At 41.1% G+C, this 15,492-nt stretch overlaps 1 protein-coding gene across 1 annotated transcript in view; it reads left to right on the top strand.

Annotated features, from left to right (window-relative positions):
• Positions 1–15,492, top strand: part of RPTOR (regulatory associated protein of MTOR complex 1) — a 437,560-nt gene that overhangs the window by 25,175 nt on the left and 396,893 nt on the right. The gene's annotated exons all lie outside the window — the stretch shown is intronic.

Raw genomic sequence — 15,492 nt, 5'->3', positions numbered from 1 at the left:
TTATATTATATTTATATTTATTATAATTATATTTATTATATTATTATATTATGTTATGTTATGTTATATTATATTATATTATATTATATTATATTATTTATTCTATTATATTATTATATTACATTATATTACATTATATTATTATATTGCAATGTTTGATTTGGGGGAAAAATTCCTCTTAGCTGAGTCATCTCAAATTGGCTAATGTATAGCATGTGTCCAAAATTTAGGATCCATCTTCCCCAATATGGCTGCTTCAGGTCAATAGATTCATGCATGCATTTATATAATTGGACATGAAGACATACGTTTTGTTAAAAAAGATGAAGTATATAACTTATATTGTATTTGCATGTAGGCTTGCACAGTGCTGTTCAACCTTTTCACCCATTGTACCACTTTTAGATTATGGCAACATCCGAGTACCACCAGTCGCCTAGCAAGGTGTCAAAAACTTGATGACCAAAAAAAAAAAGGAAAAAAGTGATGAAGTACAGGTAGTCCTCGACTTACAACAGTTCGCTTAGTCACTGTTCGAAGTTACAATGGCACTGAAAAAAGTCCCCCCCCCAAGCCACAGCCGAGCAAGACACTTGCCTGCCTGGCAGTACTCTTCCTCCTGTCTGAGGTTTTCATTGTTGTGAGCATTTCAGTTGAGGATTGGCAGTGGGGGTAGGGTGAGGGGTGTTTGGTTTTTATTCCCCCTGTCTGCTGGGTGGTTGCAGCAGGTTTTGGTCACTTCACATGACCCTGGGACACCGTAACCGTCATAAATATGAATCAGTTGCCAAGCATCTGAATGTAAATCACAAGACCCTGGAGATGCTGCAACATTCCAGCTGATCGGCGCTTCTTCTGGGCTCAGGAGAAATGCCAGGATCAGTGCCAAGCTCCAGCAAGAGCCTGGCGCTGATCCTGGTGCTTCCGCTGAGCCCTGACAGCCCTGCAGCTCCAGCCGTCTCTCGCTCAGGCTTGTGCGGTGCTGCCACCGGTTCAGCTCATTCCCCTCCCCCGCTACCACTTTTCTAGGATGGTCGCATACACCCGCCAGGTGCCAATGTACCAGAGGTGGTACCTGTACCACTGATTTAAAAGCCCTGGGCTTGCAGACTATTACAGCTAAAGAGTGTGTTGTACTAATTACAGAACTGGGTCAAATAATGATTGTTTATCAAAAGTCTCTTACAGGTAGTGCTCGACTTACAATAGTTCGTTTAGTGACCATTTAAAGTTATGAGAACATTGAAAAATGTGACTTATGACCATTTTTCACACTTATGACTGTAGCAGCATCCCCATGGTCATGTGATTTACATTCAGATGCTTGACAACTGGTTCATATTTATGACACTTGCAGTGTCCCAGGGTCATGTGATCTCTTTTGCAACTTTCTGACAAGCAAAGTAAACGGGGAAGCCAGACTCCCTTAACATTTGTGTTACTAACCTAACAACTGAAGTGATTCACTTAACAAATGTGGGAAGAAAAGCCATAAAATGGGGCAAAACTCACTTAACAAATTTCTCATTTAGCCACATAAATTTTGGGCTCAATCTTGGTTGTACGTCGAGGACTACCTGTGTTTCAAATTTCACTATGGGTGTAGTTAAACCTGTCTAAAAGGTAAAGGTTCCCCCGCACATGCGTGCTAGTCGTTTCCAACTCTAGGGGCCGGTGCTCATCTCCATTTCAAAGCCGAAGAGCCAGCGCTTGTCCGAGGACGTCTCCGTGGTCATGTGGCCAGCATGACTAGACACCAAAGGCGCACGGAACGCTGTTACCTTCCCACCGTAGTGGTCCCTATTTTTCTACTTGCATTTTTACGTGCTTTCGAACTGCTAGGTTGGCACAAGCGGGGATGAGTAACAGGCACTCACTCTGTTACGCGGCACTCGGGATTCGACCCACCAAACTGCCGACCTTCTGATCGACAAGCTCAGTGTCCTAACCCACTGAGCCACCGCGTCCCTCTAAACCTGTCTAGAAGTTGGTAAAAATTTCAGTATTAGGGAAAAGGGCTCAGATTTTCTGGACTGTACTGTTGAAACAAACAGGAACAAATGTATGCCCTCAAGTTTCTGCTGTCAAATTTCAGAGGCATTGAAAGCTGACACTGTCCCTTATGTATAACCCCTGATGCTGCAAGATCTTTTAATGTCTCTTCATTTCCACCTTTTCTTTCGTTCTATTCTTAGACTTCACCTAGATTTTAAAGTCTTTATGTGCCCCAGGCTCTTTGCACTTACTCAAAAACTGGTAATAACATTTGGTCAGTAAAACAGGCACTTACGATTAGAGATTCTTGTGCAAATCCTGGCATTTTTGTATCATTTGAGAATTCTCAAAAAAATCATTCTCACTGGCTTCTGAAGCTTCACATTGGCTAGTAGAAATTGAAGACGGATTCTAGTGGACAAATATTAGAATGAACAGTTGATTATGATATTTGGAGTTCCTCACTCTTATTGTATCTTGAATTCTAAATCTGGCAATATTCTTTCCTAGAGGAAGTTGCTAGTTAAATGATAAACTATAAAGTTCATCTGTGGATTGACATTAACAGTGGTTTGGATTGCTAATCTTTTTTTCTTATTTGCTAAATTTATATCCTGCTTTATTTTATGAGCTCAGATTTGTGTGTAGTAGAAGTAGCATGAGCATGTTATAAAACATCTTGATATAAAATATCTTGATACAATAGTTTGAATTTTGTTCCTAGACCTTAGTATTTGTACAGTATATTAGTAGATCAACAAATGCTCTTGTTTTCCCCCATGTTTGCTGTGTTGGGATATATATTTCTTTGGCAGAGCTATTTTGTTTTATGAGCTTAAGAAATGCAGATTATCTCTGAATTCTTCATTTGATCAAATGTACAGAAAATGGATATTTTTAGATCAGTTGAATGAATCAAATATTGGAAAAATAGTCCTTTGTATGCATTTTTTTGGTTATTTATTTGCTAGTTTTATACTCTCTGTAAGCTGCCAAATGTCTTTTTGATTGTGGCAGGATAGAAATATATTTGTTGAAATAAATAAAAACCATGCAATAATAGAATATTCAGCCATTTTTCCCCAGGAGCTCTAAGTGCCTTAAATGATGGTTTTGTTTTATTTTATCCTTACAGCAAAACCTTGTGGGTTGGGCTGTGACCAGTTCAAAATCACTTGGTGAGGGTGAATCTGAACTTGGATATCCCAAGTCACAGTTGCTTTTTCAGTTATACATTCATTACAATTATTTCATCTTTAGCCATTTTCCAAGCTAAAATAGAATAAAAATATTTTAATGATGATTACTTACGTTGCTTTGGGTAGATGGTTATAAATATGCATGCAATTCAAAAGTCTCTTGATATGTAATTTTACGTTAATGTGCATCTTAATAGAAATGTGAAGAAAATTCAGAAAATGGAATGTACAATGTTAGAAAAAACTTACAGTAATATTTCCTCACCATGAGTGCTTGAAATATCACACCCATTTTTTATGCTATGCAATCGCTATAAAAAGAGTTTGGGTAAATTCATGGAGGATAAAAATACCAGTGGTTACTAACTATAATGGTTAACGTATGTCAGGGGCCATAATCCTCACAATAGCAACTGCAGGAAAACAGAAGACACACAGATACTTCTGTCTTATTTGTGGGCTTTCCAGAGACATCTGACTGGCCATGGATGAAATAGAATGCTAGCTCAAATAGGCACCTGCCTTCTGCATTATGGTTCGAAGATTGCTTTTCTTTCAATTCTGCTTTTTCATTCTTAAATGGAAGGTTCAAGACAGTTATCATCAGATTCAAAGCAATCTATAATAAAGCACCAAATTGATAAAATTTAACCTAAAGTAGTGAGTATTAAACTCTGGGAAAAGCAAACTGTCAAACTATAAGTGGGCCAGAGATTTGCAGGAGCAAAGGTTATTGAATTGACAACAGAATCTCAACAAAATGCTTTTCGTTTCTGGAGTCAAAGGATTTCTTTATTCTCATTAATCCTGCTTAAGACTGTGAAGGATGTGCAAAAAAGAGATTGCTTTGTGTTTTTAGGGAACAGGCTTAGTTGTTTAGTACTATAGTCTTTTGGGGAGCACTGAAGTGCTTCCAGGTTGAAAGAATTAGCAGGTGACATCACCATTGACTGGAGGACACCCAATTGGTGGCTCCTTTCATGTCCCCATTAAGCTACCCATCAAAAGTGGTATTCATCTATCTAAAGAGGAAGATAATCCTTTGAAGTGTACTTAGAAGAATCTTCTTCCCTTTTGGCAAAATTGTCAAACACATCAAATTGCACTAAAAAATTAAAAGTGGCTATAGTATCTGCTTCCCCATTTTCACAATGCTATGAACTAACTTCCTGACATTCAATATTCAAGAAATTCAAAGATGAAACTAGTTAGAGGAAAAAGTAATATAATGGTATTGGAATTGGTCTGGTTGTTGTGTCCAGGATTATATGTGTATTCCCATTAGCCAGACTTCAGTACATGGTCATCACTAGACAAGATGGGTGGCACAGGAAGGAAGGAAGGAAGATAGATAGATTTTGGCTAAGTTTTACTTATATTTTAAATGCTGAAAAACTGGAAAATCTCTGAAACAGTTTCCCACTTTCTCTGAAGTCTTTTCAGCTCGATAGGAATTTTTGTGAAGTAGTAAGAATCTGAGTATTGAACCTGCTCTGATCTCTTTCTGTATCCTAGAAAACATCGTTTAATATCTTGTTATCAAAAATTCAGGATTGAGGAAGTATCACTGTATTCATATTAAGTAATGCATTTTGATTGACAATCTCCGCCTGCATCCTGCTTCCGCCTTCCCCATCTTTAATTAGGCTGCAATTTGCCTTTTTGTGTTTACTTACTTAGGTCTTTTAGCTTATACAGTTTTCATCTTTGATGATTGTAAGCTGCCCAGAGTTACCCTGAGATAGGATGGGCACCAATAAATTAATTAATGAATTTGTTCATTCATTTTGGCATATATCAGTTTGCATTTGATAGCAAGATAATGGTTAGAAGCTGAAGGAGATGGTAAAGATCGTAACATTTTTACTCTGAAAGCACTAGGGATTCTCTCCATTCAGTCTTTCCAGGCATTCAACACAATATCTTTCCAGTGTGTTCTAGTTTTTCACTTTATACTTTATAAATTATACATTTGTGGAGCTGCAGCTTTGCTTTCAAGTTTTTTTCCTTTGTCTGATGTTGTGCATCTTAATGAATACCCAAGGGATACAAAGATACAGGTGGATTTCTATTTTATAGGTGTGGGACTGGTGAATTCTGTTTACAAAAATATTCATTGGAGAAGGATTCTCCCCCCCCTATAAAATTTTGCAAAGAAAAATTATGTAATTAATGCTCATGGAATGGATCATTTTTTAAAAAAATCATTTTTTGATCACTTGACAGGCTTGCTGATATTTAGGTCTTGAGTTTCCTTTTCCTACAATTGATATGTCATATGTTTGACCATATTTTGTTGTTGTTATTAACATTGAATTGGAAACCCTAGACAAGCTAGGGGTACAAACCCAGTTGGCTTTTCATCTTTATAATTTAATACTGATAATACAAATGTGCAAGACCCAAGTAAAAAGGAAATATTCTCTGAAAGTTATCTGTATATTTATATCTTTAGTACAATAAAAAGTTATTTTATCTTTTTGTAAATGACCGGAATTATTCTAGCAAGTACATAGCCCATTGTACCTCTTTATGTGTATGATGGAGCTTCATTTGAATGTAGGTACGTAAATGAATGGATTAAAAAGGTTCTCTTTGCATGCTTACCTTCAAATGAGAGAGTAAAAAGTAACTGATGATTAGCAATATTGAACTACAAGCCATTTATGTACTTGTACAAGAAATGTCTAGTTCTGCTTACTAATGCTAATGATGACACATTAGTACTATTAGGCTTAAATTTGTGTTTGTTTGATATTGTATTTTTTTCAAATATTCCTTGACTAACTATTGCTCTTTCTCTTCTTGACAATTACTGAATCTTCAGCTCCACATATATCTGAATACTATTAGCTTCACAGATGACAGCTAGTCTTCTTCGCTTTTTTGGCTATAGAATATATTTATAGGTTTACTTAAGATATCTACAGGCATATTTCAAAGATATAGGGGGTTTAATTCTAGATCATCTCAATAAATCAAATATTGAAATAAAATAAGTCACACAATTTTTTTGCCTTCCCTGTGCATATAAACATTATGATCACACTAGACTACAGTCCATTAATTGTGCAATAGCTGTATATCTAAACAAAACTTATGTGCATACCTTAATTAAAAATTACTATATTGCTAAAGAAATGCTAATCATTATCTGAGATTTAAGTCAGATGTAATCTGTAATGTATTGGGCTTGCTTTGTAACACCACGTGGTAATGGCTGGTAGGCGGTTTGAGCTGGGAGCTAGCTAACGGCTTCCAGCGCCTCAGACAACCCGTCTCCAGCGCTGCTATTGGTTGCCCCTAGGGCGGCAATAGGTTACTTCAAACCTATTGGCCGCCACCTAGGGGCCAGGGTATAAATTGCTGCATCTGCAGCCCAGTTCTCTAGTTCAGATCCTGCAAGCAATAAACCATGATCTTTGCTGAATTCACTCATCTCGTCTTCATTCCTGAGCAACGAACCCAGTACACAACACTGGCGATGAAGGTGGGATCCTGCTTTTCCGTTGGAGCTGAAAGTCACTAGGGGAGAGGCTACGCACGCCTGGCAGGAAAAGCAATTCCCCCCCTACAGTTCGCTAGCTAAGCCACGCTAGCGACCACACGCTCAGAGGACCAATCCCTGAGCAACGGAGAGGCAGGATTTGAAGACGCAGAAGCCAGCTGTGAAGACCAGCAGAATGCCCAAGGTTGGAAGGCTGCGAGAATTCAACATCAAGAAAACAGAAGGATGGCCCTCGTACCTGTCCCAGGTCAAGAACTACCTTCGGGCGAACCAGGTTACAGAGGACGGACTGAAGGCTGCCACACTGCTCTGTGTGTGCGGCCCAGCGACGTTCAATTTGGCTGAAAACCTGTTTGCGCCCACGCTGTTGGAATCCGTCTCCTATGCCAAACTGAAGAAAAAGCTCGGAGAACACTTCCAACCGAAGATGTCGATGATTGCATGGCGCTATGCCTTTGAACAATGAATACAGCAGCCGGGAGAAACCGCATCCGAATACATCACGGCCTTGAGGCAGGTCGCACGCCTGTGCCGATTTTCAGAGGACGAAGAGTGACTTTGAGACCGGCTTGTCTGCGGCCTCCCCAATCAAGAGCTGCAGCAGAAACTTTTTGCCAGAGAGGTCCTGTCGTTCGCAGATGCCCAGAATGAGGTCATGGTGGACGAAGCAGCTGGTGGAGCCGTCAGAATGATCCGGCCCGCCAAAATGACATAATGTGAAGAAGCTGTCCACCAAGAGGACGCCGCACTTACTGAGGACTCAGAAGAAGATGCTGAAGTGGACAAGCTGCACAGACAACCCGACCAACAGCACCGCAGCAGCAAGTAACAAGAGACTACTTACAAGGCAGATCTCTTGCCTATATGTCCAGGTTGTGGCGGCTGCCACCAATGCTCGGACTGCAGGTTCCGGACAGCCATATGCTGGGCCTGCGGAAAAACCGGCCACATCGCATCAGTTTGCAGAGGTCGCCAGAGGGACCGGCCATCGAATCGCCAGTTGGAAGATCCGACCAGGAGAGGTACCGGGCCCCCGGGGCCATTCAGCGTGGGGTTCTGCTTAAGTTGCAGAAGGGTCTGCCGTACTGGGGCCTGACGCCCCTTTAAACCCAAATATAGACTTCAGGTGGAGCTGCAAGGGGTCCTCTGTAAGATGGAGCTTGACATAGGCTCTGCTGTTTCCATTATTCCTTGGTGGAGCAGTGGGCTAATGCCTCCTTAAGTAACACCAGCTGCCTGCAATTAGTGCAGGTTCGCATCCCACCAGGCTCAAGGTTGACTCAGCCTTCCATCCTTCCGAGGTAGGTAAAATGAGGACCCAGATTGTTGGGGGCAATTAAGCTGACTTTGTAATAATGCCGCTTGGGAGGGGTGTGAAAGCCCTAATAAGCAGGCATATACATAGAATGAAGGCTACTGCTAAGCTTGTAAGCCGCCCTGAGTCTTCGGAGAAGGGCGGGATATAAATGGAATTAAAATAAAAATAAATAAATAAATTATTTCGCTGGACACATTTAATTTTGTGTGTAGTCGCAGTAGGAGATGGGCCAAGCTGAGACCCTCTGACATAATTTTAACAGATTTTCAGAACGCAAAGGTCACAGTCAAGGGTGAAGCCACCTTGGCCGTTAAATTTAAGGGGTTTTCAGGGCACCTGGATGTTGTCATAGTAGGGGGCCAGAGAACGAGCCTAATTGGGCTCGATTGGTTTGATGCACTAGGCATCCAAGTAACCGGAATCAACTGGACACAAGTCATGAGTCTAGCAACAGTTTGCGAGGAATTCACAGACGTTTTTGATTCAGCTCTAGGAACTTACAGAGGCCCGCCTATAGCATTCCAACTAGATCGAAATGTAATTCCCATCAGGATCAAGCCTCGCAGGGTCCCCTTTGCCCTCAAGCACAAAATAGACACGGAACCAGACAAGCTTGTTAAGCAGGGTGTTTTGTAGCCAGTAGATGGTGGGGAGTGGGAAACCCCCATTGTAACACCCCTTAAGGCCAACGGGGAAGTCAGAATCTGTGCGGACTATAAATGCACAATTAACAAGGCCCTTAAACAACACGCTTACCCAGTCCCAGTAGTGAGCCACATCCTGGCATCATTGCAGGGTGGCACCACTTTTGCAAAGTTAGATTTGGCGCAGGCCTATCAGCAACTTCCTCTTGATGAGGCCACGGCCGCAGCACAGACAATTGTGACCCACAGGGGGGCATTCAAGGTTAAGCGCCTGCAATTTGGGGTCAGTGTAGCCCCGGGCATTTTTCAGGCAATCATGGGCATTCTGGGGGTTTGCCCTTATTTTGATGACATGCTTATTGCCGGAAAATCCACAGAGGTGTTAGCAAGGAGGCTCAGAGCTGTCCTGCAGAGGCTGTGTGAAGCAGGCCTCAAACTAAAGAAAACCATGTGCAGTATTGGGGTTCCCTCAACCAAATTTCTGGGGTTTCGCATCAATGCTGATGGCATACACCCAGCTGAGTCCAAAGTGAAGGCCATTCAAATGGCATCTAGCCCTAAAACCAAAGGAGAGCTGCAAGCATTCTTGGGCCTCCTCAACTTCTACCACGCGTTCCTTCCTAACAAGGCTGCAGTGGCAGAGCCACTTCACAGGCTCTTAGATAAAAAAGCTTCTTGAAAGTGGACCAGCATCCACGAAAAAAGTTTTCAGGACCTGAAGGCACTTCTGTCGGTCAGTTCCACTATCACTCATTTCAAGGAGTCTAAACCAGTCTGCTTAGCGTGTGACACATCCCCATATGGGGTGGTTGCAGTCTTGAGCCACTTAGAGAAAGATGGAACATAAGTTCCGATTGCATTTTATTCGAGGACACTGTCCTCTGCTGAGCATAATTACGCTCAAATTGACAAAGAGGCATTGGCCATTGTAGCTGGAGTTTAAAAATTCCACGATTACTTATATGGCAGGGACTTCACGGTCTTCACAGACCACAAACCGCTGTTGGGATTATTCACCACAGACAAACAGACACCCCAGATATTGTCCCCTAGAATGCTGAGATGGTCTATTTTCTTATCAGCTTACACGTTTAAGCTGATTCACAAACCCGGCAAAGAAATGGGCCACGCAGATGGCCTAAACAGGCTTCCATTGCCACAAATCGAACCAGATTCGGCCCCAGCGGCTGTTGTGATTCAGGGTCAGCCTGTGGGTTCGGCAGTTGGGTCGGATGACTCAGAGGAGGAGGAGGGGGGTGTTGAAGACCTTGCTGAGGGGGTTGAAGATCTTGCTGATGAGAGCCCTCAGCCAGGCCCCTCCCACTTGGTCACCACGGAGACCCAGCTGTGTGAGCCTGACAGCGTGGATGAAGATGACCCACAGCTGGCCCTGTTCAAGGACGCCCGACGCAGGAGGCAGTCAATTAGGAGTAAACAGAGGAAGGCAATGGGGCTTCTCGGAAGGAGGCAGAGAGAAGCCACGCCCTGAACTCTATATAAGGGGAATGTGTGGGGAGGGCTGGTTTGCTGAAGGCAACCGCTTGGATAGTTCATGTTTCTTAAAGCTCCTGTTTCTTGGTTCGTGTCTTGTTTGTTTTTGTAGGTATAAATTTGGCAGGCGTAATTCCAGCCTCTTGCCTTATTGTAAAAGGGGTTGTCCCTGCCTTTCCTGCAGGGCCAGTAGCAGGCTGGTACAGAACAGCGGCCCGCGTATTGTCCATTCAGGACTTGCCAGAGTTTCCCCTACACGCTGGGGACATAGCAGCAGAAACAGCAGCTGATAAGACACTAAGTAGAGTGCTTTCTTGGGTGCACACTGGGTGGCTGGATAAAAGCCCAGGCCCTGAATTTCAGAGTTATTTTACTAGAAGACATGCTGGAGGGCAGGCGAGTTGTCAGGCGTCACATCGACTAACTCAGGAAGCATTTTCCAGAACGGCCACAAAGCGAGGACTACGTCATAAGTCCTTACCAAGGCCCACAAACCAGCAGCCAAGCCGGCCCATGCATAGACTCTGAAGGCTCACACAGCCCAAGCAACGAGGAGTTGGCCATAGAGGAGGGGAGTCCGGAAGTACAACGTGGGTCCCCTGATGGAGAAAGCCAATCAGACTTTTACAGCCGCTGTGCTAACTCTGCTGAACAAACTGACTCTGGGGTAGGCCAGCCAGAGAACACCAAGCCAGCCTGAATCAATTGAACTAAGAGACACTGGCCTACCCAGCCCGGCGGGCAAGATGGTAGGCCTGGAAGCGCCTGGGTTCCCCCAGGTGGTCCACAAGGGCACGCAAACCTCCCACTTATTTGCAGGATTATGTGCTGACATAATAAAGCTATAATGTTGTATGTACCTGTGTTAACTGCTGACCTGCAAGATTGTATTGAACAATGGAGCTATAATCTTGTTAAGTATTGTATTGTGCTGCTAAGTGGAACCTATTCACACCGGGGTTAAGTCTTTGTAAATTGTAATTACTTTCTGTTGTTGCTATATCGTTGTTCGTTCTAAGAGGGGAGGGGTGTAATGTATTGGGCTTGTTTTGTAACACCACGTGGTAATGGCTGGTAGGCTGTTTGAGCTGGGAGCTAGCTAACGGTTCCCAGTGCCTCAGACAACCTGTCTCCAGCGCTGCTATTGGTTGCCCCTAGGGCGGCAATAGGTTGCTTTAAACCTATTGGCCGCCGCCTAGGGGCTGGGGTATAAATTACTGCATCTGCAGCCCAGTTCTCTAGTTCAGATCCTGCAAGCAATAAAGCATGATCTTTGCTGAACTCACTCGCCTTGTCTTCATTCCTACGCAACGAACCCAGTACACAACATAATCTTTTTGCTGGTGGAGGACCTTGTAAAAAATGCAGTATCTGCAAAACTAAATAAAATGAAGCGTAATAAAACAAAATACAGTATACTGTATTTGGTGACCAATATGGAAAATATACAGTATTACACTGTTAGAGAATTTCCTCCAGCTTTAATACAATCTATCAAATAGAACACATAACTGCAGGTCCTCTCCGACATATAAGAAATTGTTTTCATGTATTTCCATTTTTTGCCTGCAGGGAAGCTCCACAGCAAGCTGATATCATACAGTGTAACTGACTCTCCATGGTAATTTCTTTTAGGCTCTTGCAATACCGTTTCCCCCATGCTCTGCATAATAAGATCATATGGAGGACATGGCGTTTGATATATGCTGGTATCAACAAAATTTGTTTCTTATAGATCATTACGGAAAATAATGAGGAGCCATGTCTCTGACTACGGAGATAGGGATTTCTATAAAAGAATTTCCTTTCCCTTTAGGTAATCCAGCTCTTAAATTGCTAGAATACCTGACTGTTTCACTGAATTATACCAGTCTTTGCTAATAACTGTAATTCTAGGAAATAAACACTTTTGTTTAATAGCTTTAATAAAAAAGTGTTAATATCACCAGCTACAGTGCTGAGCTTGACTAGTGCATAGAACAACTTTCTATGGGAAACAGTGGAATCTTCCCTGTGTACCATGCAAACCTAACTAAAATTTGTCTTGGTAGTAGATTACATTTCATACTTATACAATGCCATTTCTTGTTGATGTTTCCAAGAACGTTTTAATCAAACCAGGTAGGCAAGATTTGGTTTTAAGTAGCTTCCATGCAATCCTTGAGATAGACTATTATTAGGCACTGTATGCAAAGAAAACAAGGTATATCTCCCCTTGATACACCACTCTGGTAGAATGATGAGTATTTGTGTGAGGATTCTGTCTCTTCTGTTCCACTCACTCCCCTTCCTCTGTTCATTGATCTTTGTTGTCATAATATTTTAGAATGAAAAGTAAGAATATATGGTTGGTAATCTGTTCCAGTGGTACATCAATAATCGTCGTTAATTGGTTCCGGGAGGCACGGCAAGTTCTAAAAATAGGTACCAATAAACAGTGTGACTTATCATGTGACCCTTTGTTTCAGCTGAGAAGGACTTCCCATCTGTCCTTTTTCCTATGTCAGTAACCTTCCCAGCATGGCCAATTTCCTGCCTGCCCTCTGTGGTCATTCCCCATCTCCATTTGCAGTGACTTTCCTGGCATGGCCGGCTTCGTGTGTCCCCCCCCTCTTCCTGTTGCTACGCTTTGAGTACCAAACAAATGACAAGTAACCGGGACAGCGTTTTCATATTAAAATGTATTGAGTAACAAATTCAATGAGGTTTGGAACAGTAGAGTGCTGAGGTACCATGGTATTTCTCTATATTGTCATTAACAATCTATAAGATTATTAAAAAGCACTATTATCCATAATTATATCTTGGAACTAGTTAAAATTATGAACATTTTAAAATTATTTTTGACTTTAAGTTCTGTACTTTTAAAGAAATTGTTGAAATTCATTTAACAATAATCCAATTTGTTTTATCCTGATAAGGGAAAAAATGACATGAGCCTATCCCTTCACTTGCATATTATCTTCAGTCTTACTTAAGGTGTTTGATATATCCAGCGTGAGAGGTCTAGAACTTAAGTGTTGCTCTACCATGTGTGAATGCTCTACCACCTGGAAAGTTTAGATAAGTAGGCTCTTTATAGATTGATAATCTGTACTCCTTAAATGAGTAACTTCTACATGCAAGGACAGAATAGTTTTAGGATGTTCCACAATAAAAGGTGTCTCCAAGTGATGGAACTGCAAGATTGCCTATTGTCATATGTCACTTTGCTTCCAGTACATATGTGTTTGTGTTGGTATATTTAATGAGCATTTTCTTTAGTTTTTTCATTTGTAAATTATGCCAAAAATCATTTGGCAGTGCAGACTGCTTGTTATTCAGGAGATCCAGTTCATTTTAAAGAAAAAGCATAGCATAATTTCTATTGCATGCCCCTTTGACACCAAAATATTCAGCGAATGGTCAAGAAAAGGAAGAAAGGACTTTTGTCAGGGGACATCCATTTTTGTATACATTTTTCCTAACAGACCAATTTCTATGTGCCATTCTCCTTTATGAGCACATTCATGTATAGAACTATTGAGGCAAGAACTGTACTGAAAATCGATAAAAAAACCTACACTGTTATTCTGCTTGGTGTACAGTAATAATCTTTGGAGGATGTTAGGTTTGTTTGTCTGAAGATGTGGACAATACAATGCACTCTGATTTCTCTGTCAGCCCTGAATTTATTCCTGAAAGTATATAATGTGCTGGAATAAGACTCCTTCCTTATGCCCGAGATGGACGCATAGTTCAAAATCTACATGAAGTAGATGCTGTTTATTTTAAGAGATTACTGTTAAGGGTTAGTATAAAAAGAAATTAAGGCTCTTTTTGTTTTGCTTGCTTCCTGGGCAGCCACTTAAGCAAGGTTTGCTATATTGCATTATTGATATGGATATCTTGTATAATGTGTTATCATTATTTTTTAATAAAGCATTTCAGTGGGACTTGCCTAATCCATGAGGCTTGGCAGAATCTTCTGTGGAGTTGCACAAAGGGCTATAGAAGAAAGAGTTTAGGAAAATTACATACAAGCTGTGAAATATTTTGGGGGGAAAAGAATGAACCAAATCTTGGAAAATGAAAGGCAATTGGAAATCAGCAAATTCAAGTTGCGGCTTCTTTTTTGTATTTGTTTTGTCATATAAGTAGAAATCAACCTGACTGTATTTTATTCTGAAGTATTGAAAAAAGTCAACTTGGCTTCATCTTCATATATAGAAATGTATTTGGAGAAAATGTTATTCATTTAAGGAGATCTGATACTACATTTGAAGTTTCAGAAGGTTCAGATCAATCTTGCCAACAAATTCACTAATGGTGATAATATTTTTAGTAGTGCATTCACCTGTTAAATTATTAATGAATATGGGACAGTGTTTCAGTGCCATGAAAGAACAAATCAACTTCACATTACATAAGCTTTTCCCTATAGACACAGGAAATTATTCTTTCTTGCTACCGCAATCCCTGTTCCTATATTTTATTCAGGTAAATATACAGGCACTATGAGTATATATTGAATAGGCTGGATGAATAAAGTTATTTTTTACTGGCAGATAATTTATATAATTCATTTATTTAGTTAAAACTAGGATTCAACTACCTTTAATGGTTAAAGCCTTCATGGGGATGTTTACATTATAAAATCCTGAACAGTACAAATGAATGAATTCAGTAAATATTTGCAGTAATAATATACAATTCAGACAGAACTAAAATCTTACATGCAATTGCAGCTAAAGGCCAAGGGTAGGCCAATAAAAGTCATTAAAAAGATCCCTTAAAACCACTTCATTCATGATCTTCAGTTTCCAGACTATTGCTGTGGTTACTCATGTCTTTCATTGTATTTCATATTTAAGTGTAGATGATCATGGAGATGTATTTAAATTAAAAAAGAGTAGATGGTAGAAATAATATAATTTGTTCTCTTGGCGAGGAAGGAAACTTAAGGACAAAAAGACATCATTTAGGAACTCCCAGTTGGCAACGATATGGAGCGAGAGGTCTGGCCTTTCACCCCTGCTGTCTGGGCTTCCACGGGGTTCAGTACTTTATTTGCTTCTGTTCAACATCTGCATGAAGCCCCTGGGTGAGATCATCCATTATCAGGGGATGAGATATCAGTATGCTGATGATACACAGTTCTATATCGCATCCCATGGGTGAGTTCAATAATACTGTGGCCTCCTCCTTCGAACGCCAGGAGATTGTTATAGGATGGATGGGGAGCAATGGGCTTAACATGAACCCTAGCAAGACAAAATGGCTCTGGATTTAGCATTCTTTGGTTCATGGAGAATTGCCACCTTTGGTCCTGGATGGGGCCACACTGTCCTAGTGCAT

The sequence above is a fragment of the Vipera berus genome (assembly GCF_964194415.1).
Source record: "Vipera berus genome assembly, chromosome: 2".
In the NCBI taxonomy this organism is placed as follows: domain Eukaryota; kingdom Metazoa; phylum Chordata; class Lepidosauria; order Squamata; family Viperidae; genus Vipera; species Vipera berus.
The sequence above is the reverse complement of the archived record's forward strand: the minus strand, read 5'-3'. Positions and strand labels throughout refer to the sequence as shown.